The following is a 26240-nucleotide window of genomic DNA, read 5'->3' as shown; positions in this document are numbered from 1 at the left end:
TTTACAGAGTCAGCATATTGCCCCCACAGTCTGGGTCCTCATTTCACCCACCTCGGAAGGATGGAAGGCTGAGTCAACCTTGAACCGGTGGGATTTGAACCGCCGAACTGCAGATAGCAGTCAGCTGAAGTGGCCTGCAGTACTGCACTCTAACCACTGCGCCACTTTCACAATATTTTCTTCCTTCCCAGAGCTGGGATGGGTGTGGCCTGTGCATGATGTATCCAATCCCTGGTCTATGTTAAGCCATTTTGAAACTAATCAACCAACAATTTCAGACCTGTGGGAACCAATATACTTTACATCACGTATAGGGGTGGGTTTTATTGCGGCACTATTGCTGGCTCACTCATGTGCACACTTTGTGTGCTGCACACGGATGTGGAATGCTATAGAAATTGTTCTGCATATGCACAGAACTTAAAAACAAGATGGTGGTGGTGACCACGACTGGGAAACTGGTTCGGGGTGTGTGGCAGGCCTGAGTCGCTGCCAGTTCCAGTGACCCAGGCTGCCAAACCACTACCGGTTCAGCCAAACCAGTCCGAACCAGTAGGAACCCACCACTGATCACATAGTATGTGAAAGGACCAATCTGAAGAACAGGTACTTCAGCTAACAGTAGAATCAAGGAATGATATGATAAGAGAAGCAAAGAAGTGCCTATAGCACTTAATGGCATAGGTATATGTATATCTAGCACATTTTGCAACAAAGAAGCACCATGTTGTAATCTGGACCTCTCTTGGCATCTGTAAATATAATAAGTGTTTGTGAAAACACTAACAGATGCAGTGTGTACACATCCCTTTTAAGGCTAGGGAGAACAGAATATTTCCTCACTTCTCACTGCAAGCTCTATCAAATTCTCCCCCCCCCCCTACTGACCTAAACAGCTAAACAAATATGGGAAAATATATGGGGAAGCACAGATGACTTCAGTTATCTTTGAAACATTTGAAGTGATCAATTCATATAACATTTGTAACATTAAATATTTGTAGACCCCTTCCATCACCTTAATCTTGGCCATTTTCCTCTGCCATTTCTACAGTAACAATATGAACAGTGATCTGAGGAGAGCCAAGGTGGCGCAGTGGTTAAATGCAGCACTGCAGGCTCCTTCAGATGACTGCAGTTCTGCAGTTCAACTGTTCAAATCTCACCAGCTCAGGGTTGACTCAGCCTTCCATCCTTCCAAGGTGGGTAAAATGAGGACCCGGATTGTTGTTGGGGGCAATATGCTGACTCTGTAAATCGCTTAGAGAGGGCTGAAAGCCCTATGAAGCGGTATATAAGTCTAACTGCTATTGCTATTGCTATTAATGTCTAAGAACTCTGAGGATGATAAAGATTCAGGAGACTATTTTGCAAACAACCAGCTGCACTGCAGGCTTCTCCATTCTCAGAAAACTTGCCTCCTCAGTTGATCATAGGAAGGCTGTTAAATGAAAATTAAAAAAGAAAACATTTCTGCCCTTAGGTCAATGTAATTTTGTTGCATTGATTATAAGCTGAAGATGATTCAGTTGCTGGAATTATTGTAGCTCCACCCTTTCATGTCAATGAAGCTTGTTAAAAGAACTCTAATGACTATGGTTGGAAGAAGGATGTTGTCTCTTTTAAGTAGCTGGTAAAAACCTGGCACTTGCTCGCCATAAAACTATCTTGTTTAGTAAGCTCTACCTAGCCAAGCAACTTTAGTTCAGAATTTCAGATATGAATGTTTTCCAGCCTAAAGATGATGGGCTTGGCAACTGGAAGTTTCTGCACATCAGCAATATTGTTCCTTAATTCTCTTACAATCATCCAATTTTATTTTGAACAAAGATGAAGTTCACATCTTTTTCATATTGTATAGGGAAAAATAATTCAAAATTATATTCATGGAAATTATTTTCTACCAACGTCTCTGGAAAAAGCTATTATCCCTCTATAGTTTAAGGCAGGGGTGTCAAACTCCATTTTATTGAGGGCCAAATCAGGATTGTTTGTGAGCTCATGGGCCGTGGGCTTGGCTGGGGTGGTCATGGCTGGGGTGGGTATGGCCAGCTCAATGTCCTGCAGCTTTCTTCCAGCGAAAATGGAGCTCAGGAGGGCCTCCCTGGTTCCATTTTCACTGGCAAAGGCAGCACTGGCTTGTCCTTTACTGTTTCCAGGGTGGCCCCATGAACCAGATCTAAACACCCCATGGGCTAGATCCAACCCATGGGCCTTGAGATTGATATTCCTGGTTTAAGGCATTTAAAAATGTGGGGGGAGAGGAGAAGATATGTGGTAGTGCAGTGATTAGAATTACAGGCTTATTCACTGCTTACTCCAGGAGTTTGATCCTGAACAGCTCAAGGTTGACTAAGCTTTGCATCCTTCCAAGGTCAGTAAAATGAGGACCCAGATTGTTGGGGGCAATATGCTGACTCTATAAACTGCTTAGAGAGGGCTGTAAACAGAGGTGGGTTCCTACCAGTTCGTACCAGTTCAATAGAACCGGTTCATCAAATCTACCGAATCGGTTAGAAGAGGTTCCACCAGTGGACCCGGAAAGCAGGCCACACCTACAGAAGAGGTTCCAATTTTTTTTTTGAAACTCACCACACACTCACACACACACACACACACACACACACACACACACCAGACTCACACAGAGAGAGAAGGAGAAAGAAAGGAAGAAAGAAATAAGTAAAAAAAGAAAAAAGAAAGAAAAAGTGAGAGAGATGAAAGAAAAAAGGAAAAAGGGACAGTGAGACAAAAGGAAGGAGAGAGAGAGAGAGAGAGGGAGAGAGAGAAAACACATGGCCAGCAAGCCACAAAGGAGGCCAGACCCACAGAGTAGGTTTGAAAATTTTTTGAAACCCACCACTGGCTGTAAAGCACTATGAAGCGGTATATAAGTCTAAGTGCTATTGCTGTTAAGAACTGTGATGAACTAAACTTGAGCCTAAAATTACCAAAGGAGATAAATTAAGCTCATAGTTCTATTCCTTCTTAGGTGCACCATTCCATATAGTTGTTCCTCAAAAACTGAAGTCACATTTCATTAGAGACACAACATGGTTGTCTAAAATCATGCATTTTGAGATTTCTCATGATCCTGTCAACAATACTCATTGAAACAGTACCCAATATTTATTATTCAGATACATACAAGTACATTGAACAGTACAGTGCATATACTGTACACAAGTACAGTGACATTCCATTGTAGTCTATAAATCCAATCTTTTTCCTCACCCATTATTGAAAGAAAATATGAATGGAAATGGTTTATAATAAATTCTGAAGCACATACAAATATGACCCCCATAAGAATTGTTTCCCATGTTATTAGATCTTCCTCCCTATAGTTTTCAATTCTATTTGTGCCCTTGAACTCATTGTGTTATTTTGTTTCAGGATGAATGAAAAACTGCTGTAAAGTACTTTGGCCATTTGCATTTTCAAGGACTGAAATGAATAGCTGTACTGCAAAGTTGTAAGGCAGCATTCCCTATATGTGCACAATGATGTGAGTTTATCCTTTTAGTGCAGGTCACTGACTCAGGGAAATTCAGTCTTAAGAGAAGAAATAGAAGGTGCATTTGCCACAGGAATATATTTTCTACCGACCTAAGGACTGTATCAACAGGATCATCTGATCTTCTAGTGCAGCTAAAAACATCGTGTGTGTCCCTCTAGCTAGATCAATACAGTGCATTTACTAAAGTGGGATGGCCTTGCTATGAAACAACGAAATATCCAGGTTTGCTGCCTAAGGAAAAAGTGAATAAATGTATCTTTCACTATTCCCTGCATTCCAAAATTATATTTCATGAACTGGTTAACGTATTTCTAGAAAATGACCTTATCCAGCAAATCTCTGGTGACTTTCAAATGACTGAAAACAGAACCCTTGCTCCAAAACAACAGATTTTAGCAGTTTTGGCACTACTCACAAAGTCAAGCCAAATATAATGCCTTTATTTTATAAAAGAGATTCTAACCTGTGCATCCGAAGAAAGGGGAAATAAAAGAAAGGTGAACAAGCTTAAATGCACATGTAAATGTCAAACAAAACAGATTTAAATTGTGTAATTTTAGTCCAGGAAGAAGGAAAGATGAGGATTTTATTTTAAATGCCCTATTAATATAAACTTGTGGTTAACAAAGAGCAGCTAAGCTAATAGGCTGCCACTTTCTTCCAGATATAAAGCTAATAGTTCAAACTCAGTACTATCCGAATACTTTCAGTCTGACTTCTTTCCGTGTGTGATTTGAATGCTTCCAAGCACAATCTGTCACCACATTGCTAATAACTGTGAAACAGCATTCAGGAAGAGCACATTGCAACACAGAGAATATGAAAGGGTTGTAACAATCAGAGTTGTGTGTACCGAAGATGTACAGCCATCAGAGTAGTGCTTGGCAAAACCTGTTAGCATAAATAAAGTACCCTGTGAAATACTAAGGTAACTGATGCTCCATAAGGCAGAAGAACAATGTTTTGGAAGTCTTCCCTTGGTTATCTGCACATACAACTGTTGTACACCCAAAGGTATACAAGGAAAGTCTTCCAAAGATATTCATCCAGTTTTCCAGGGGATGCTTCAGCTTTGGTAAATAAAGCTGTTTTTCCAGTAGTCGCAATGAAAGCTTTATCTGCACATGAATATTCACCCATACTCACACCAGTGGTGCATTACGACCGGTACGCCCTGATACGGGTGTACCGGTGCCTGCCGGGAGCACCAGGTACTGTTCCAGTACAGAGCTCCGGAGGGACCCACCCACCCACCTGCTCTCCTTACCTGTATTTGAGCTCTTTGGCACTTCCACGCAGGGAGCGTATGGCGCCTGCGTGACACTCTGCCAAGCAGCTGGAGTATTACAGAGGCGTCACAGAGCATCACAGGAAGTAATGACGTATGTGTGTGCTGTGCGTGTGTGCATGCATGCTGTGCATATTCATGTGGTGGATGTCGGGCCCTGTTGCACCGTGCCAGTTGCAACGGGATCCGGAACCCACCACTGACACACACTCATAGTGTAGCTTTCAAAACCTTTTGAAGCATATGGTTATTATGGAGTTTGAAACCCCAGCTTGACATTTACCCCAAAACATTATGGGTAGAGCTTTCTACAATTTATCAAACGTATTGAATAGATAGCAACCTATATACCTTTTCTGCACACATACAAGTCCACTGGTTATTGAAAATTGTTTACTTATATATGCATAATCTCTCTTTTTCCTAAACAGATTGACCTTTAATATATTTCAGGAATCTGCCCAGTGATCCTGTACTTCATTATGACTACTCTGGTAGCCCAGTCAAAATTTCACTCTTTTCTAAAAGCAAAGAAAGCAGAGAAAGAAAATGCTCTTTCCTGATCTAATGATTTGTCACAATTCTTCTCAACCACAATTTTGAGTGCAAAAAATTGAAAAATGATGCTGTTTGCCAGTTCAGATACTTACTTCATATAAGAAAATCAAATTCTATCAAACTTGGATGTACAAAGTTTGTACAAATGGATGTACAAAGACAAACTCGGAATCTTTTAGAAAGAATCCATAAATATAAAAATAAAGCTTATAAAGAACTAAGTGGTATGTGGGGCATATCGTGAATTTTATCAGTATTTCTCTATTTGTCAAACTCTCAAATGTGTTTCACATAAACTATTGTGAGGAAATCTGAATTAAGGAGTGAACTTTACCACTTTAAGTTTTTTCTGTCGAAAAAAATAACCCATGAGGAATGAGAGGTGCCCTTTCAAATGTCATGTTTTAAAAATAATAGAGGTTAATCATGGCTTTATTAAGAAGTGTGACTTATTCTTATTAAACATCTAGATTTCTTCATAAATTGTTAAAGGTTTGGGTTTCAATATTTCTGAGTGTTCTGGGATCATGGTTTTGTTCCCCTGAATAGTGTACAAAAGAAGATATGAACTAGGAGAATTGTTAAAGATACAGAAAAGTCTCTCTGTGTTTTCTTTTGAGGGTAAAGGTAATTTGTTAAGAAACCTTCTTGACAGGATGATAAAGCATACTTCTTTCTTTTTTTCTCCACAGTGTATCGCCAAGAGAGTCAAGTGAAAGCTAGGCTGTAACACATTGACTGACAATTAGATTTTTAAAACCTCAGAAATAAGACCTCATAATGGTACCTAATGGGATTCTGAAGCAGCGTCTACAACTCCCAACTATCATCACACACTGGAATTAAAAGAAAAGAAAAGCCAAGCAACTCAATTAGGACCCAAGGAGGCTCTTAACGGCTGTTGTTACAAATAAGAGTTTCATTGGTTCCCTGACTATGCTGCTAATTTTGGGCTACCTGTCCTATTAGGGTTGATTGAGTTGATTAGGCCTTGTAAAATTAATAAATCTGTGAGTGAGATGGGTAATATCTAAATTTGATAAATAAAATCTGCATCATACTTTTGACAAGCTTGACAGCCAAAAGATTTTAGATCTGCCAACATCCCTCCAATCTCCTCTTCCATCCCTAACTCCTAACCCAAGATAATGAAATCAAGGCATTCCGAAAGGAAAGAATATCATAACTTGAAATAATATTTACAGCATAATCCACAAATGCTAATGGTTTAGCAAATATGGTTACAAATATATAAATTTTACCTAGTGCTTATTACCATACTTTGGTGACTGTTCTAACCCCCACCTTGCCCATTCAAAAACTAAAGCCAAACAGAACGTTCAAAGGAATGTTTTTATCAGCCCCGGTTCTTGCTGGCTGCGAGCCCAAAATAAAGACAGATAAATGCTCTGGCAAAAGTAAACTACTGAAAAAGAGGATTATATAAATCAAATCACTTATCCAAGTGCTTTTTCTCGATGGTTGCACACAAAGGGAGAGCTTGAATAGGACAGAAACGGAACATTGACTTCTTCAACCAGGGCGTGGAACCATCAGTCTTTTATCCGCAGGAGGAGATCCTAACGAGCAACAGCTGCTCGTTATCATCTCCTGTGAGTCCTCAATTGTTCCTTACATCGGTCAGCCCTTCTCCTGCGTGCATCCCGAAACAACTCACAGGAGGTTTCTGTGTCAGACTCTCTCACTGATCCAAGGCTCAGTCATTACCTGGGGACTGACTAGTCTTTCTGAGCCCTGCTCGGAGTCAGAACCCTGTCCAGGGCCCTCCACCTTCTCCAGGCCTGACTCATAGCTGTCAGAGCCTGATAGCAGCTCCAAAGGCTCCTGCTGAGCCACAACAGGTGACAATTTGTTTTACAGGACCTATAGGCAAAACTATGTTGTTATCCTTTATCATATGTCTAGTTCATTTCAGCTAAGCTTGCAATGAAAACTTCTTTGGACTGTGCCTTGCAGGTTCAGGTATAACCTGCTGGATATTGAAAACTAGCTCTAAAAAATTAGCTGAGAAAGTAAGTGCTGAATGCTGAGCTTTACCTAGTTGGTAGCTTTTTCCTTCAGGATGGTGACTTAGAATTCAACACTATTTTTATGCATGCCTTATATTTTTCATATCTTGAAATAAATTGGACAGATAGCAAAAGAGAAAAAACAGGGTGAAAGTCACTGCCTTGCATAACAGAATGTAACATGGTCTTCCCAGATTTTAACCATAGCAACACACATGGCTGCCTTTCTATTATCCTTTTATAGAATTAGAATACCAACTGTACTGACCATATTCTGAAGGAGGAAGGGAGGGAGGGAGGGAGGGAGGGAGGGAAGGAAGGAAGGAAGGAAGGAAGGAAGGAAGGAAGGAAGGAAGGAAGGAAGGAAGGAGAAAAAAATCACTTGTCATTAGAGTTAAATCTTCACAATAAATAGTTTGTGAGAGACCTGTTGGTTAATAGACTTTTAAAAAATATAATTTTTTTAATTTTATTTTTTTACAGCTAAAATAGAAATCCCTATTTATGTATATTTTGTCTTATTTTGGTCTTTAAAATGAAATTTTTTCTCTGGATGTTACCAAGGCAATCAGATAATTTACCTGATAAGAGAACAAATCAAATCCACTAAAACCAAAATCTCATTATTTAGCTCTTATTTTTGATTGAAGTGCCATAAAAACTCTTGAAGGAATCATCTTGATTTTTTTTAAAAAATAGTATCATATATTGGTGCCAAGTATGCACACTAAGTCACATTGAACGTAGAGGATCGTCTGTGGAGGGCAGCCAAGCAGTCAAGATGGTCACCTCAAACATGCCAGCAGGTTCTTACAGGAAGATGTGAGTTTTCCCGCTTCACCCAGACTGATTGGGCTCAGGCAAGTAACTGTCTGAGTAAATAAGTCAGTAAGGTGAGCCTTTCTGCTATTCCTTGAAGGAATCAGACTTTTATCAGGCTTTAATGTGAGTCTGAACAAAAGATGCTGCTACCTTTAAGAAAACTCTATTGTGGACTTGGTAAAGCAGTGGTTTCTTTTCTTCAGGCTCATGTACAGGCCTAGAAAAGGTCCAGGGTTTTGTTGTTTGTTGTTATTTCTTTGTTTTGTTTTGTGGCATACAGGTTGTCCTCAACTTACAACCACAATGGAACACCAAAGTTCTGTTACTAAGCAAGACAATTGTTAAGTGAATTGTGCCCCATTTTATGACCTTTTTTGCTGCAGTTGTTAAATGAACCACTGTGGTTGTTAAGTTAATCATGTGGTTGCTAAGTGAGCCTGGCTTCCCCCATTGACTTTGCTTGTCAGAAGCCAGCTGGGAAGATTAGAAATGGTGACATGATCCGGTGGTGGATTCCTACTGGTTCAGAACTGGTTCAGCTGAACCAGTAGTGGTTTGGCGGCCTGGGACGCTGGAACCAGCAGCGACCCAGGCCTGCAACACCCCCAAACCAGTTCTCTTGGTGGTGCCATAGGCGCCACCATCTTGTTTTTTACTTCTGCACATGCGCAGAACAATTTTTATTACACTGTACATGTGCACACGGCGTGCATCAAGCATGTTTGTGCACAGCGTGTTTACAAGCAAACCAGCAGTAGTGACTGCCAGAACCCACCCCTGACATGATCCTGTAACAGTTGTCAAGCGCCTGAATTTTGATCACATGACCATGATCATGCTACAACTGTCTTAAATGTGAAAAAAGAGTCCTACAGTAAGTCACCTTTTTTTTCAACTTCAAATGGTCACTAAATGGATGGTTGCAAGTCAAGGACTGTCTATAAATAAATAGCTGACAAGGATTCTGCTTCTGCTTGCAATTGTGTAAAGAAGACAGAGCCCCTCTCCCAAATCACTTTCAAAGCATGCAGCTAGTCATTAAATTATGGAGATGCCAGTCAAAAGTACTGAGGGAATTTTGTAACAGGAGTAATGTCCAAATACATAGGATCCAAACCCTATGGGATTTTGGCAGCCCCTCATTCAAAGGTCTTTTGTTTTAAAGGATTTTCCTTTTTTTCTACCCATTTATCTTTCTTTCTGAAAAATCTCAAATTCTTTCCTGAGTTCTTATTTTGAAATAATATCCTTAATTGCAGTCCATTGGAGTAGCAGGGCACTCTGAAATGGTAGGAACGGTTTTGGCAACAAATAGCAATAGCAGTAGCAATAGCAGTTAGACTTATATACTGCTTCATAGGGCTTTCAGCCCTCTCTAAGCAGTTTACAGAGTCAGCATATCGCCCCCACAGTCTGGGTCCTCATTTCACCCACCTCGGAAGGATGGAAGGCTGAGTCAACCTTGAGCCAGTGAGATTAGAACCGCAGATAACAGTCAGCTGAAGTGGCCTGCCGTACTGCACCCTAACCACTGCCCCCACAAAGTAGTAATATTACATGATATTTTTTATTACAATTCCTTTCAAAAATCCCAAGAAACCCGGAAGATATAGCTGCTCTTTCTGATCCTCTATTAGACAGGAGGAAGTCTGGATTTCCTCATATTTGGAATTTTGTACTAAGGCTAGTCTGAGGCCCTGATTGACTGAATTCTTATCCCTGTAAGCTGACAGCTCGATTAGCAATGTGAACAAAGTGCAGCCCCTGTTGCCCTTAATGGAGAAACCCAGCCAAGTTTTCTTTGTAAATGATAGATATATTTTTTTCCACTCTAATCCTTTCTCACAGTATTTTTTTTTCAAGTCCTATCCCAAATTTGCACAAACAGGGAGTTCAAAGAGAATACTTTTGCCTAGCTCATCATGAATAATGGAGCCAGAATCAGGCCCCTGAGCATTGAGCAATATGCAAAGACCTTGCTCCAACCGATAAAAATGGGCTTGAGGTAGTAATGAGGAGTTAAGTGTTAATGCGTCCTCATTAACACAATGTGAATTAACTTTAATGGAGTGCAGCAAAAAGTCATGGATAATATGCCTCCTGATGGCTATGGCTGAAATCTCTTGCAAGACGTGACTGCCTTTTCTAGTGACTGGGTCATCCCATGGCAGCTCTCAAGAGCTGGCACTCATCCCAGCTTATGCATATCTCACGAGAAGCGTTACATGCCATATTTCACGAAAGGAAATTAAGTGCAAAGTAAAGTCTCCTTCAAATCTAGTTTGACTCCTGGTGACTTCATAAAGATGCCCAAATAGTTTTCTTGGCAACAGCAGCCAAATAAGGAGCCCTTGATGCTCTCTGCCTTTGGATGTTTTCTTGCAGACATTCCATTACCCAAACTAGGTAACATCATCAGTGCTAGCATTGTTGCCTATTTTGGATAATGAAACCTCTGCAGGAAAACAGTCAAGCTCACAGAGCATCAAGTACCATATTTGGAACATTGTATTCAGTTTTGATCACCATAAAGTAAAAAAGATGTTGCGAGTCTAGAAAGAGTGCAGAGAAGAGCAATAGAGCTTATGAGGGACTGGAGGCTAAAACATATAAAGAAAGGTTGCTAGAACTGGGTATGTCTAGTTTAATGAAACGAAGGACTAGGGCAGACATGATAGCAATGTTCCAATATCTCAGGGGTTGCCACAAAGAAGAGGGAGTCAAACTATTCTCCAAGGCACCTGAAGGCAGGAAAGAAGCAATGGATTGAAACTAATCAAGGAGAGAAGCAACCTAGAACTAAGGAAATTTCCTGACAGTTAGAACAATTAATCAGTAGAACAACTCACCTCCAGAAGTTGTGAATTCTCCAACACTGGATTTTTTTAACAAGAAATTGGACAACCATTTATTTGAAATGATATAGAATTTCTTTGCCTGAGCAGATAGTTGGACTAGAAGACATCCAAGGTCCTTTCCATCTTTATTATTTTGACACTTCATTTCAACCCTGAGCTACAAATATTCTCCTTTATTGGTAGCCAAATAGTTTCCCATTGCCTTTTTCCAAGATGTTGTTTTGACTTAGATTCATTTACAGAGCAGGTCTCCTATTTCACTATTCATTAGATCCAATCCTGCTTAGTTTCTGAACCCACGCAAGAGTGGCCAGATACTTCTACCTATTGAGATAAGCATAAAGTGCTGGGTTACATCTTGTTTATATCTTTGAAGATAGCAGGCTCAGCTCATGAATGATTCTTCCCTTACTAGCTTTGGGCAGCACATGAAATTTTTAAGACTACTTTGTAGGCTCGAATTAAAAGTCAATAGTTAAGAAGGTACATGGAAGGCATAAGGGCAAGCCTGCATCTGCAGAAGAAATATAACACTTTTGAATAACTAGAGCCCAGAATTTCTGGCCTTACAGTACAGTCTGAATCTTCCATACATTAGTCTCAAGGTAGACTATTGATGAAAGATTTGTCCTTAAAACTCAGAAAGTTGTCACCTATCAGTATGGCTGACAGGAAGACCAATGTCAGTACAAAGAACATTTCTTTAAGTTCTTGAGCAAACAGCTTTTTGTGTCTGCACCATTTATAAGGCCGATCAAACACGGATGTTAGAGATGGGATAGAATGTTTGCATTTTAATGTTCAGTCATTTAATTCACACATCCCAAATCTATATGCAAATCAGAATGTAGTTGTACATCAGTACCTACGCTTCTCCAAAGATTGCATTACAGTTTGCAACTAAAATATTAAACATATAAATGCATATATTAGGGATAGGTGTGAACAAAACATATTAGATTAAGAAAAAAATGAACTTTAAAACGCAAATGGATGCACTGAAGGAAAGCAGTCAATCAAACTTGGGCGGGGGGGAAGAGACTTTAGAAAATTATGCCATGATGCATAGAAAATTTTACATCAAGAGAGGGCTTTTTAAATTAGAAACTGACTTAGAAATGGAACAGAATGAACTTAAAGTGTGAAAATATGAGATACTTGGTAAAATAAATTTGACACATTTCACCACGTCAGAACTTTGTTTTTCTCTAAAAAAAACCTCTAGTAACACTAATCTAACCAACATAGTGCCACACTGCACAATCTGATATTTGAATTCCTGAAGTGGAGGTGCCTCCCTTTTTTGATCAACCATCTCAATTTCTGTTTTTAGGATATTCCATGGATTTTGCCAAAACAGGAAAGGTTTGGTTGGTCTGAAGATTCTATTAAAAGTTTCCCATCTATCTCTCCAATTGAATTGTTCCTGAACTAGCAATGCAGCTAATATTTTTTTCCTTATGATTTATTGCTTATAGCAATCAATTAAAGCAGCTTTTGACAGCTTCAGTGAAAGCTACCATATCAGGCTGGCCTAGTTCCTCTGAGTTACGGCATAACTTTTTCACGGCAAAAGTTCCAAATTTCCCAGCTGATGCCATATGGTAGAAAGCAGATGTTGTCTCTCAGAAACCTTCTGAGTTGAATCTGGATATGTCTGGACACTAGCCTTGTCTTTTGCCTTGGTGTGATGATTTGATAGCTCATGTCCCAACTTACTAAACTTCGTGAGTCACTTCTGTCATGAAAGGCAGATGAGCCCCATAGCATTAAAAAAAATGATAAAAGAGGGAGGCAAATGAAACAGCTCAGGAACTGATTTCTATATTCTTATTAAACACTTGAAAAATCAACCTGCTGATTTGAATGTATCTGCTGTAGGAGGATTTCCTGCACCATTCTTTTTAATTCAGAAGCAACAATGAATATTAGACCTTTGAGAAAACACTATTTTCTAAAGAGCTACCTGAATATGGTGATATACAGTATTTCTCACTTCTACCTTTACCTTTATTTTATTTTTTTAAAAAAACATGGTTGCTGTTGCTGGTTTATTTGTTCTTGTTTTTTAATGGTTCATGTGTGCACACACAGTGATATCCAAGCCTAGAAGGAAGCACAGCAATTATCTGCACCACAATTAGAACTACACAGGTGGAATGGTGTGCAGGAGTTGAAGTCCCATTTGCCTAATTTCAGCACAACACAGTCTCAGTTAATGTATCATTACGGTCCCTGGTTACCCAATAAATGAACTCTTACTGGATGCTTTCACTGACACTCAGGAAGATAATCTGTGAACTACAGCTGAAGTTACTTAATGTGCTCCAGAAAAGTACTATTCCATGCACTTACTAAAACAGATTTGCATGCATTATTAATGGTAGCCAACTTGCAGGCATGATAACGGAAAAAGCTACCCATCCACCAAGAAAGCATGCAAACATTATGATTAAATAGAAACACAGACAAATCTTTAAGATGTCTACACTGAGTGAAATAGTAGACACTTGCACATCTGGCAATATTGATGAAGAAGATTTAGAGGAGAGTTTGTCTCAGTTATTGAGCAAAGAAGCCTGGAATTGTTCTATTTATTTTGTTCCAAGTAAGGTGTTTAGGAGATATGGAATTTTGAGACCTTATTTGAACAAATTATTGAATCAACAACATTGTGAACTATATTAAACTATAGCTTTTGAAAGTTTGCCCTTAGAGATAAATTAAGGTCTGTATGCCATAATTTTCTCACAAAGCCAGAAGGTAAGCATGAAATTCTGCACGTCATATGGCATGGCTTGAATGCGTTTGCCACCTCTAATCAACAGAAAAGAGAATCATTGATATTTAGCAACTACAAAACAAATTCAAAAGCTGGAAGGTAAGACACGCATGCCGAGATGCATATATATTATCCAATAGCTCAGAATGAATCAAAATTCTAAGAAATTCCATGTCATAACACCAATATAACTTGTTTTGCTACTTTATAAACTTTCAGTTATATTATTAGCTACTAACCGTATTTGGTTTCTTGTATACTGTGCAGATGTCACCATTACTGGAACATTGTGCAGACTTTCTGTACCACCCAAGTATCTGGTGTATTTCTCCACTAGAGTGTTTAGAGGGCAACCGGGGAGAATCCCATAGTGTCACTGCTTTGGCATCCACATAAATGTCTGGAGTTAACCAAAAGGAAAGGTTGTAAATCATGTTTGGAAAAAGATTGATGATGTTTGTGAGATATATTCTCTTGGTGCCATGGTGCTGTTTGTTTCTAAGATTTCAGAATTGGGGATGAGGAGGAGACTAGACAAGTTTTTTTTCTCCAATCATTAACATTGATGATATGTCTACATTCAGGGGGAAAAGAGAAAAATGCTTGAGATGCCAAAGTGTTTTGCTATCTTTTCCCAGTTGTTAAAAATAAATAAATAAATAAAGGCCACCCTCTCCCCCCCAACAAGATTATGTGATACTGTATCTACAAAAACTTCAAAATGTTTGAAAATCCTCAAAGATCTTGCTACTTTGTGAGGAGCTTTTTGCATGAAATTATGAGAGATACAAACTGCAATATCTAAAATGTAAAGTCTCCTCCTTAGTTGAATAAGGACACTTTAGTAAAAATATTTTGACCAAACACTGTTTGCATACTGAACAGATTTTCTTAAGAAGTTGATTAGTTTTATAACCACTTAAGAGCAGAAACAAAGAAAAAAAATCCTCCTATTTATTCAACTCACTAAAAAAATATTTTGATGTGTGAAAGAGACTCAGTTTAGAAACTGAAGAGGAGGTTGAGATACACTAAAGCCATATGGCGAATGTAGCATACAGGTATATTGTACATTTTAAAATACTCTACATAGGACTGGTTGTGTGACTATATTTTTATACTTGTTTCCATATAAATTACCTTCACAAAAATCAATGAAATAAATATTGCAGAAGGCTAACCTAATAATGCAAGAAGATTGGCACCAATACAATTTTGCATCTTTTACTGTGTTATTTTGTATTTCCCATTTCCAACTTGTACAAAACTTTGGCAGGAAAGTTTCCTAATATTTACAGGAAAAAAATGCACCAATGATTTGACACCTGTTAACCCTACCCATCTTTACTTTTTTTAGATTTATGTTTAGTAATGATCATAAAGTCGCAGTTGGGGTTTTGTCCTGGGGCCCCCTGTCTTTAAGAGGTCCGCCTTGGGTTTGGCAATCTTTGTGAATGAGGGAATGAATTGTCTGTAGAACTTTGCAAACCTTAGGAAGTGTTATAGATGGCTGCGCGTGCAAGAGGGTTGCCAGCCTAGGACGGCTTGTACTTTGGCTGGGTCCATCTCTATCCCGTCATTTGACACTCAGTAGCCCAGGTGGTCTAGCTGTGTGCGGTGGAATTCACATTTCAATAGCTTGATGTACAGGTTGGCTGCCAGAAGTTTTTCCAGTACTTGGCGAACAAAGGGTATGTGGTCGTTCATGGTCTCCGTGTAGGTGAGGATGTCGTTCAGTAGACACAGACCCCCTGGTAGAGATGCTCATGCAGCACCCAATTTACTAACTGCATGAACACGACTGGGACTTGTTCCAGAACTAAGCCATAAATTGGACTTCTCTGTTTGAGATAATTCTTTGTGGTACTCCATGCAGGTGGTAGATGTGCTTCAGGAAGAATTTGGCCAGCTGGTGGTTGAGAGTAGACATTCCGTGTGCATATTATTATAGGGTTGAGTTTATGTAAGAGACTACTGAGTTTTTGTAAGATACACATCGTTTAATACAATGGCAGAAGAGAGAGGACACATAAATTGAGATATATGACATTTCTTATTTGTAAGGTTTTTCTTAAGAACTCAAGGGGTTCTAGAAACCAAAACCTCAAAGATTTTTTAAATAATAAATATGTCCATTATTTGTTATTAATTGCATAAAAATAAAGCAATTTCATTTCAGTGAATCCACTGGATAGGAAGACATAGTTTCCACTTTTAATGTTCTTATCCAAAGAGCAGCCATTTGCCAGTCCCAGGAATCCCATCTAAAAACCATGGCACAGGAGAAGATGCCATCAATTCTCTTACCTGTGGACTATATTTGGAACTAAGCTAATCAATAAAAAGGTCTAGATTACAGATAGACAGATATAGATAGAATAGCTAAGATGTACTTAAGATCTGAAAGGGCGGTGTAAGTGAATTTAAATGAATGTATTTGCAGCATTCCCATCATATGAGAAGCTTGCTTTCTCATAATTGTTGATTGTGAGTGGTAGCTATGTTCAGCCACAAACACACATAATCTTTTCAAGTTTCAGGTTTATACAAACAGCTGGACACAGGAGGACATTACGAGCTACAGCACACCTGCTTCCAATCTCTACTTCAGCATTACACATTGCAAAAGAATAGATACATCAACCCTCTGAATTATTCTAGATTATGTAGTGTAAATTAAATTTCTCAAATGAGGAAATGAAAATGAAAACTACAGGCTATATTTTTGCAGTCCCAGTTTTCTGCTGCTTATAATACTTGCTATATTTATTCACGGTAAATGCTGCCTGCGAGGAAATACCACCAATACAATAAAAAAGTCACCATAATCCTAACAAGTGTAAGGAAAATATAGCATAATTTTCTTTGCTAAAAAAAACAAAACAGACAAGCAGAAATAGATGAATGATTGCATCTTTGATAAAATGGCGTATACTAATTATGGTTCTAGATTAGTATTATCACATAATTTATATTTAGAATCACAAATTTTTGACAGGTTTTTTTTTGTCTTTTGTATTAGTAGTGAGAGCACAGAAAGAGAAAACTCTGAGACATGCCAGTTTATGGCCTCTCACTTTCTATCTTTTGCTAATTCTTTTAACATAAAATACCTAAGTGTAATGTTTTCAGGAACAAGTAGTTTAAATATTATAACTGACTTTATAATATTTCTAGACCAGACTGTGCAAATTATACTCTTGATATTTAACTTGTGTCTTGAAAGCATGTCGCCAAATTTGTCAGTGGGAAAAAAGAGAGAGAAAAAACCAACCTTCCCTCTTCCCAGTTCACATTTTACATCTGCTTTCACAGATGCAAAAATGTAGTCCTTGGCAATTTGGAAGCAAATACAAATAAAAAAAAATGGTAAATGGGCAAATCAGGGCAATAGCCATTTTCAACATCATACTTAAGCTACATGTTCTTCTCAGTTGCTTCTCCATTTTTTTGCTGATTGTATGCCTTATACCTTTCTAATGTTTCCTTCATGAAATGATTAGAAGAATGCTAGAAACAATATGTGTGTGGCTATCCAGAGGATACCCAACAAGAATAATTTGGATTTTTCAACCAAAGAACTTGCACTTCATGTTTGTACAGTTCCTGGCAAATGATAGACTATACTTGTTGGGAGTTACAAACAATAGTTTTGGCAGATGACTCACAAAGTTCTTCAAATTAGACCTTGAGAAGGTGTCGTGATCATTCACTCCATAGGAATGCCAGGGTTTTTTTTAATGGAGATCAGAAAAATGGAGTGAGAGGAAGAGAAGAGAAGGGGAGGAGAGGGGACGGGAGGGAAGAGAAGAAACAAGAAGAGAAGAGAAGAGAAGAGAAGAGAAGAGAAGGAATGGACTTTGGAATTCTTCTAGTCCAGGGGTCCCTGATCCCCAGTTCACAGCCCAATACTGGGGCACGTCCCATTGAGAACCAGGCATGCAAGTGCCAGGCAGGCATGCAAAGATGCATTTTGGCAAATGATGCACACACACATGAAATCATCTCCTCTGTCCTGCTGTCGCCACTGATTCACAAAGCCGGAAAGATTGGGAACTGCTGTTCTAGTCCAAACCCTGCTGCAGCAGGAGAACCTATACCAGTGATAGCTAACCTTTTTTTCCTTGGCTACTGAAAGCAGGTGCATGCACACTATTGCACACACATGTGTGCCCACACCCATAGTGCAATACCCCTCCCACGCACCCACCCCCTGCGCATCCCTGTGTGAACTCCCGTGCTCCCCTCACCCCCTGTGCATGTGCACACGACCTCCCTGTGCTTGCCCTGTGCATGTGCATGTGACACACCCCCATTTTGGCCTCACATGCCAAAACAGCATTGGGGGGGAGGGAAAGATTTAGATTTAGATAAATTTATTTATAGGCCGCCCTTTTCCCTGAGGGGACTCAGGGCGGCTTACAACGTATAGGGAAGGGAGTACACACAATGACATATAAAGACAGTACGTAATTAAAACTAGAAGCAACATTCATTCATCATTCGGGAGGGGACGGATTATAATCTTTAACCCCAGGCCTGACGGGATAGCCAGATCTTGAGGGCTGTGCGGAAGGTCTGGAGGGTGGTGAGGGTACGAATCTCCACGGGGAGATCGTTCCAAAGGGTCGGAGCTACTACTGAAAAGGCTCTCCTCCGCGTAGTTGCCAGTCGACACTGACTGGCGGATGGGACTCGGAGGAGCCCTAATCTGTGTGATCTAATAGGTCGCAAGGAGGTAATTGGCAGGAGGCGGTCTCTCAAGTACCCAGATCCACTACCATGGAGGGCTTTGTAGGTGGTAAGTAGCACCTTGAAGCGCACCCGGAGATCAACAGGTAGCCAGCGCAGCTCGTGGAGGATAGGTGTTATGTGGGCGAACCGAGGTGCACCCACAATCACTTGCGCGGCCGCATTCTGTACTAGCTGAAGTCGCCGGATGCTCTTCAAGGGCAGCCCCATGTAGAGCACGTTGCCGTATTCCAGCCTAGAGGTCACAAGGGCATGAGTGACTGTTGTGAGAGCCTCCCGGTTCAGGTAGGGTCGCAACTGGCACACCAGGCGAACCTGGGCAAATGCCCCCCTGGTCACAGCCGAAAGATGATGATTAAAGGTCAGCTGTGGGTCCAGGAGGACTCCCAAGTTGCGAACCCTGTCTGAGGGGTATAATATTTGGCCCCCCAGCCTGAGTGATGGAACACTAGCCAAATTATTGGGAGGGAAACACAACAGCCACTCGGTCTTTTCCGGGTTGAGTACGAGCTTGTTAGCCCTCATCAAGTCCCTAACGGCTTCAAGACCCCGGTTCATCACGTCCATCGCTTCATTGAGTTGGCACGGGCCGGACAGATACAACTGGGTATCGTCCGTGTATTGGTGGTATCTTATCCCGTGCCTCCGAATGATCTCGCCCAGCGGTTTCATGTAGATGTTAAATAGTAGGGGGGACAAGACCGACCCCTGCGGCACCCCATATGTTAGGGGCCTAGGGGTCGATCTCTGCCCCCCAATCAACACCGACTGCGACCTGTCCGAGAGGTAGGAGGAGAACCACTGCAAAACAGTGCCTCCCACCCCCACCTCCCGCAGTCGTCGCAGAAGGATACCATGGTCGATGGTATCGAAAGCCGCCGAGAGGTCAAGGAGAACCAAGATGGAGGCATGGCCTCCATCCCTGGCTCTCCAGAGATCATCGGTCAATGCGACCAAAGCGGTTTCTGTGCTGTAACCTGGTCTGAAGCCGGACTGGAATGGGTCCAGATAGCTGGCTTCCTCCAAGGCCCACTGGAGCTGAAAGGCCACCACCTTCTCAACAACCTTCCCCACAAAGGGGAGGTTGGAGACTGGATGGTAATTGTTAAGAATGGCTGGATCCAAGGATGGTTTCTTCAGGAGGGGTCTCACCACCGCCGCTTTGAGTGCGGGGGGAAAGACCCCCTCCCGAAGGAAGGCGGTAACAACCGCCTGGATCCAGCCCCGTGTCACCTCCCTGCTGTTGGCAACCAGCCAGGAGGGACACGGGTCCAGTACACAAGTGGAGGCACTCACAGCTCTCATGGCCTTGTCCACGTCCCCGGGGGCAACATCCTGAAACTCAACCCAGCGATGGTCTACCAGATTATCCCCTTGTGCCTCGGCTGGATCTGCAAAATCGGAGTCCAAATCTGACCGAAACCGAGCAACTTTGTCCACCAAGAACTGGACATAGTCTTCAGCCCTACCCTGTAAGGGGTCCCCCGTATCCCTCCTATTTAGGAGGGAATGGGTTATCCTAAACAGGGCGGCTGGGCGAGACTCGGCGGACGCAACCAAGGTGGCAATATACGATCTTTTTGCTGTCCTAAGTGCCCTGATGTACTCCTTGGTGCAAGTTGTTAAGAGTGCTCGGCTCGATTCGGAGTTATCGGACCTCCATAGGTGCTCTAGGCGTCTCCTCCGGCGCTTCCTCTCCTGGAGCTCCTCGGTAAACCAAGGGGGCCTCCGGGATCTGCCACCTCAGAGCGGCCGTAGTGGCGCAATCTGGTCAAGGGACTCCGATGCTGCCGAGTGCCAGGCAGCAACCAGAGTCTCTACCGGACTGTGGGTGAGAGTGTCAGGAATAACCCCAAGCTCCGTCTGGAACCTCAAGGGGTCCATAAGTCGCCTGGGGCGGAACCACCTGGTCGGTTCCTCCTCCCTACAGTGGGGGTTTGGTCTCCGGAAGTCAAGCCTCAGTAGGCAGTGGTCTGACCACGACAGGGGTATGATCTCATTACCCCTCAGACCAAGATCACAAGTCCACTGCTCCGAGAGGAATACGAGGTCAAGCATGTGACCCGCTGAGTGAGTTGGGCCCCGAATTACCTGGGTCAAGCCCATGGCTGTCATGGAAGCCATGAACTCCTGCGCCCTATCAGAGTGTTCACCGAGCGAAGGCAAATTGAAATCCCCCAGCACCATTAGCCTGGGGAACTCAATTGCTAGCTCACATCTCAAAACAGCACTGGGAAGGGCGGGGAAGCCTCCTGTCCCAAAACAGCACTGAGAGGGGGGGGTAGCCTCGCATCTCAAAACAGCACTGGGGAAGGGGGGATCTCCAGAGATCTGGGAAGGCACAGGCTATGGAGAAAGGTATGCATGTGCATCTCCCACATGCAGGGCAAACCCAAAAATCAGCTGGCTGGTGGGAGACAAGCATGCTGGGCAATGGCTTTTGCACCCGCAGACAGGGCTCCATGTGCCACCTGTGGCATGCGTGCCATAGGTTCACCATCATGGACCTATACCAGTTAAGACAAATGGTTGTCCAATCTTTTCTTAAAATCTCCAGTGTTGGATTATCCACAATTTATCGACTCAAACCATTCCACTGATTAATTGTTCTATCTGTCAGGAAATGTCTCCCTAATTCTATCTTGGTTCTCTCTGATTATTTTCCAGCCATTGCTTCTTGTTCTGCTTACAGGTGCTTTGGAGAATAATTTAATCTCTTCTTGTTTCGGGCAGCCCCTTAGATATTGGAACACTGCCCTAGAACATACTTGTTACAAGTAACTCTACCTAGGAATCATTTGGCATGGCTGATAAGTATAATTGTTCTTCAAGTGGGAACTATAGGTTTCCTGTATTTAAGAAGGTAAAAAGGTAAAGGTAAAGGTTCCCCTCGCACATATGTGCTAGTCATTCCCAAGTCTAGGGGGTGGTGGTCATCTCTATTTCAAAGCTGAAGAGCCAGTGCTGTCCAAAGATGTCTCCATGGTCATGTGGCCGGCATGATTAAAAGGCAAAAGAGCACAGAATGCTGTTACCTTCCCATCAAAAGTGGTTCCTATTTTTCTACTTTCATTATTTTTAAATGCGTTCGAACTGCTAGGTTGACAGAAGCTGGGACAAGTAACGGAAGCTCACTCCTACGCGGCACTAGGGATTTGAACCACCAAACTGCCAACCTTTCTGATCAACAAGCTCAGCGTCTTAGCTACTGAGCCACTTTATTTAAGAAGGTACATGGGTGCAATACAGAACTGAAGCAGTATCCCTTTATCCACCCACGCCTCAAATCTTCCTACTTCTGCTCTTGTCCTTGGTCCTTGTATCTTTTCTATTGATAACATGTTTGACTCCTAATAAATGTGGATTGTATTTTATTATTATAAATTTGCCTGATGAATAGTTTCTGGCTAATTAACTGAGATGGAAAGATCCTAGCATCTATTGATTTTTTTTTTTAAAAAAATGATCACATGATATTTTATTTATGATAGACTGATCCTTAAGTTGCTTTGAGTATCTGATGCCATGCCAGTAATGGCAGAATTCAGCATGCATCTGGGATGAATAAATATTACATGCCAAATTAAAACAAAACATCAGTTGAAGTCAAAAGAACAAGGGACAATAATTCAATAACAATTAGGCTTGTTCAAACCCTTTAAAATAAATGCTCTGCAACACATGAGGAGGGGTGTATGTACAAAACACTATTGAATCATAAGGCAGGTTCTTTATAAGATACACCTGGCCATATTTACAAGAGTGCATGCACAATCACTGTGCTTTATTGGGTCAGATGGTTGTCTATGCATATTTATGGAAGAACAGTTGGCAGCAGCTACGTGACTCTAAAAATGCAGCTGCTTCAGTGATTCAGAAAGAGGTGTCTGATACATACTCCAAAGCACTACAAAATACCTTCTGAAGGATTATTGTAGTGTTAACTTGCCCATAAATATTACTGAATGAAGAATTCAGCTATGCCTTTAAAGCAGATATGGTTTTCATAAACTTATAAAGTCCATGCAATCCACTTTAGAAACCTTGTAAGTGAATGTCAAATGGGAGTTGAAATTCTGGCAGAGCATACCAAATTCTTATGGCACAGTTAAATTCATAAAGTTCTATAGAGACAGTATGGAGTAGGGGATGAAGGTACGAGATTAGAACCCATAAGTTTTGGTCCTAATTTAGGCATGGAGCCAGCTGGGCTCTTACACAGCTTGGCTTTTACATTTGTCAAGCTTTTAATAGATCACTAATATATCATTGGTCTGGATGAGATTTGATCTGGATGAATGATTATACTTTGAAAAGTTTTCTCTTTCTTATTCCATTTCAGACCAAGCAGAACTTCTCATAATTAAGGCATAAGAGATAAAAGTACAAAGCACTAAATATTTTAGTTAATGTGATTATAACCTGAAGTTATACATTGAATGAATATTACTGCCCTTCTTGAACTAAAACAACTCAGAATACTGTAGGTAACTGAAATATATGGTGAACTAATAATCCTCAAGTCTAAACGTAGAATTCTGAGTTTTGCTAAATGCATACACACAGATACACCCATACACACACAAACATTGTAGCTGGTCACCTCACAAAATGCAACTCTGGGCAGCATACAGTAATGTATATATGTTACACAATTGAGAATTTTTAGCCTTTTTTAAAGGAAGAACTAAGTAACTAATTTCAAGCTAAAAAAGGAAAGTTATTTATGAAGTCATGTCAGGAGAGGAAAGTGTATTGGATATGTTTGCTTCCTTGAGTTAATTTTAAAGTAATAAAATCCAGATACAAATAAATAAATAATAATAATAATGCCTGCCAAGTTCCATATTAGAGTCATCAGAAACTTGCAATCATAAAACAACTAAACTAGTAAAAATCCAATTTATATCTAAAACTACTCTATATATGTGTGGGCAGGTCACTATAAAAGCTGAGAGGAAAAAGTATATTATTCTTCACTTCAGGCAGAGATTGATAAAATCATAGAATTATATTTTTTCATCAAAAGAAAAATGTTGCTCCCCGAAGAGCACTTCAGCATCATACAAGCGTATCAAACAGAATCTCAATTCTGTAGAAAATTATTTTTAAAATGGATTTCTTCTTACATTTTTGCCACTTACGATTTTAATATCCACAAAATCGTAACCATGTAAAAAAAAAAAAAACCTAGTAATTATGGCCTCTTAGAGATACAGAAGTATGTGGAGTGGGAGGAGTATCCCTGAAGATTTATTACAACTATATCCCTAAGAGATCAATATATCATACAATTTTACTTTTAAAAAATGCTATCGGTTTGCCTCTACAGTGAAAATCTATCCATCTATCTGTCATCTAGGTATCATGCAAAAATACATTTGGAATAAGCAATAAGCATGAAAATCACACTTCTAACGAAGTTGTATAGAACCATCAATCATTCCATATGGCTAACACAGGACTAGGCAACTTACACTGTTGCTGAGAATTTGGTATGGCCCTTCTCATTTGGCACTGAAATTTAGCAGAGTCATTTATAGAACATGTATATTCACAAATAGGCCCACTAATGTGCTAGTCCCAGGTGACCTTAAGATGAAAGGCCTGTTATTCAAACCCATCAATGATTGCTCAGAAATAAGTCTCATTAAGTTTTGTGAAGGTTATTCTCAAATCATGATATGAAACGTTTAGAGAAAATAAAGGATATGTGATTTTAGCCCGTTACTAGCAGAAATTGGAAAAGCAACAATAAGAAGGAAATGGGGAAGTCATGCCCCGTTATTGCATCACCATCCAACATGTCTTCTAACTTTATAATTAAGATTGTAAGTGAAAGATTTATGCAAATAAAAGGGTTTAATCATGTCCAGATTCAGGCACAGTTAGCTAGGACAGAACAAGTGAATTTACTAATGCAGTTTTAGTCCACAACACAATGTACAGAATAGCATCAAAACAAGCCTTTACCCACCAGTCACCAGTCAGCAGTACTTGTGCCCTGCCAGACCATTCCCACATTTGGGAATGATTTGTAAAAAATAATCTAACCAGCAAAATGAATTGAGGACCTTGATCCAAATTCTGTTATTTTAAGATAGTCATTTCCTGACTCTGGGACAGTCTGTTTTGCTAACCTACTTAACCACCTTATTTATTTGTTGGTTTTATTTCATCTGTATTATTTTTTAAGTAACTCAATGTGGCAAACCTACATTGTGCTCCTTCCTTTTCCTATTTTCCCCACAACAACAACTCTCTGAGGTGGGTTTCAGTGGTGGGTTTCAAAAATTGTTCGAACCTACTCTGTGGGTGTGGCCTCCTTTGTGGGAGTGGCTTGCCACCCATGTGAACGGATATGAAGATGCTGATGACACTTGTCAGCACCACCTTAAATTACCTCACACACAGCACTAGCATGCATAAGAATATGATGTAAACTTTTTAAAAAGGCATCTTTGGTTTGCGTTAAAACAACTTCAACACACGCAATGTTCTGATTGCACCACAAATGCAGTAGTCATCCTTACCTTTCACAGAGGCACTGAGTTTTATAAATATGAGCATGATAGTGTAGAATAATCATATCCAAGGACCAGTGGTGGGTTTCAAAAAATTTTGGAACCTCTTCTGTAGGTGTGGCCTGCTTTCCGGGTCCACTGGTGGAGCCTCTTCTAACCAGTTTGGTAGATTTGATGAACCGGTTCTACCGAATAGGTGCGAACTGGTAGGAACCCACCTCTGGTGGGTTGGGTAACTTGGGTTGAGAGAGATTGTGACTGGCATCAAATCATCTAGCCAGCTTTTATGATTAAGGCGGGATTAGAAGTCGTAGTCTTCTGGTTTCATTGCCAGCACCTTCACTACCACACTAAACTGGCTCTCAAGGTTTTGAGGATAGGGAAGATGAAAAATGTATTTATTTGTTCATCCCCTTTCCCTTTTGGTCAAAACCCTTTTTGTAGACGCTATCCTTTTTATCTTTGGTAAATGAAAAACTAAAAAGAGAAGTCCTAAAACATATATTTACATGAGAGACCACCTTTTTCCAGTTGTTTCTAGCTTTTTGGTCCAGTAAGATGGCCATGCTTAAGTGAATGACAGCTGGCAGGACTCCAGAGGCCTGCCTTTTTTGCCATAGCATCTGCCTTCAGAGATTAGGAAGGTGCAAATCCTGAGGGCCTTTCACAAGGCACTGAAAACTTTATTCTATGCTGACATCAGAGACCACAAGGATATAAAAGGTGCCATCTCTTAGTTATGTCAACCAATGATTAATAATATTTTCCTTAAGGAATGTGTGTCTCAACTTTTGTATCTATGATAAGAATTTGTTTTACATTTATGTTAAGATTGTTTGATATCAAGAATCATTTCGTGAGATGGCCAGTCATACCAATGGAATAAATGAATAAATAGAATGGCACACCCAGATCAAACGTAATATCCTTAAGTTCCTATGCTGAGCATGGTGAAGTCACAATCATAACAGAGAAGTTATGTTTGAAAGACAACTCGTAGTGAAATTTCTTCTTCCAGAGTTGTGGATAATTTATATGTGAAGTTCTCAAGATCACATTAATTTATACAAAATCATTAAATTTATTAGGAGCTCCTTTTTATTTAA

This window comes from Thamnophis sirtalis, unplaced genomic scaffold (assembly GCF_051295495.1).
Source record: "Thamnophis sirtalis isolate CommonGarterSnake01/CBP01778 unplaced genomic scaffold, rThaSir2_p1.2 scaffold_7, whole genome shotgun sequence".
Classification (NCBI taxonomy): domain Eukaryota; kingdom Metazoa; phylum Chordata; class Lepidosauria; order Squamata; family Natricidae; genus Thamnophis; species Thamnophis sirtalis.
The sequence above is the reverse complement of the archived record's forward strand: the minus strand, read 5'-3'. Positions refer to the sequence as shown.